Here is a 1,162-nt window from a genome sequence, read left to right on the forward strand (position 1 = left end):
TCCAATATATATATATATATATATATATATATATGAACGAATATATTTCTTATCGATAAGGAACAAAAGACACCGTCGTCCAACTCTTTTGTAATAGGAGCAAGGTGAAAACAAGTCAGGCAGCCAACCAAATGAGGATGCAGAGCGTCCAAAACAATGAAGTTTATGTAGGAGGAGATCTCTATTCACGACGGGGAAGGGGGCACTCGTCGATATTTCTCTCCATGTCTACTTCAACGTCAGGGGCTTGCATACGAGGCTCCGCGCAGACTGGTTGTGATGCACTGTCTAGGAGCAGATGTCCAGTGGATGGACGAATGCCCACCTGGATAGTCTGCTCCAGATTCTAACCATTTATACACATTTATTCGAGGACAGACTTCCATGCGCACCGACTGCTTGCGGTTCACCGGAACAACCGGCTCTAACCAGCTAACCATCCGATTTCTACTTCATGGCACTTCCCTAGATCTGCTGCTTAACACCTGTCACTCCCCATCGCGAACTTAATTTCCTGATCCAGTCAACCGATAACCATCTCATTACTTCTGTTTCACTTTCCCGCATTTTCCATTTGACATTGTTAACCGGATTGATGCACGCACAATGTGGATAATATAAGTGATCTAAATGGAACTGTCTTGTTCCCACAATATCCGCGCTCCCGTTTTTTCTATTTTCGGAATATTCGGAAATTCAAGTGCGATCTGCAGCACACTTAACGCATTCACGCAACGGTTGTCTTCCAAGTGCGTTTGTCCAACACTGATGAACGTCACAATCCAGCCGTGTGATGTTCACTTGGCTTTTCCTGCTTGGCAGCTCGATTCCACATTGTTTGTTTGGCACAAAATCCCGTTTCACCTGCTTCATTGGTTGAAAGCTGGGGGTATTTTGTATGATTTCATGATTTATTTCATTCCTCAGGGTTCGCCCACCTTAAACTAAGCGAACGGCAGTGTAGGACTTGCATACTGGTTGTGTCATCGTTCGGGCAATGCCATCTGCTTCAATGAGGCAGCAACTTAGAGAAATTCTAAGATATCCCCCTAAAGGGAAAGATCGCTCCTTCGGAGGAGCAGACATCATACATTGTCTCCGATACCTTCGACAGTTGGTTCACTTGCATTTAGTAATTGTATGCGATTATTCTCAGTGGACT

The sequence above is a fragment of the Opisthorchis viverrini genome, assembly GCF_000715545.1.
Source record: "Opisthorchis viverrini unplaced genomic scaffold opera_v5_162, whole genome shotgun sequence".
NCBI classification, from domain to species: domain Eukaryota; kingdom Metazoa; phylum Platyhelminthes; class Trematoda; order Opisthorchiida; family Opisthorchiidae; genus Opisthorchis; species Opisthorchis viverrini.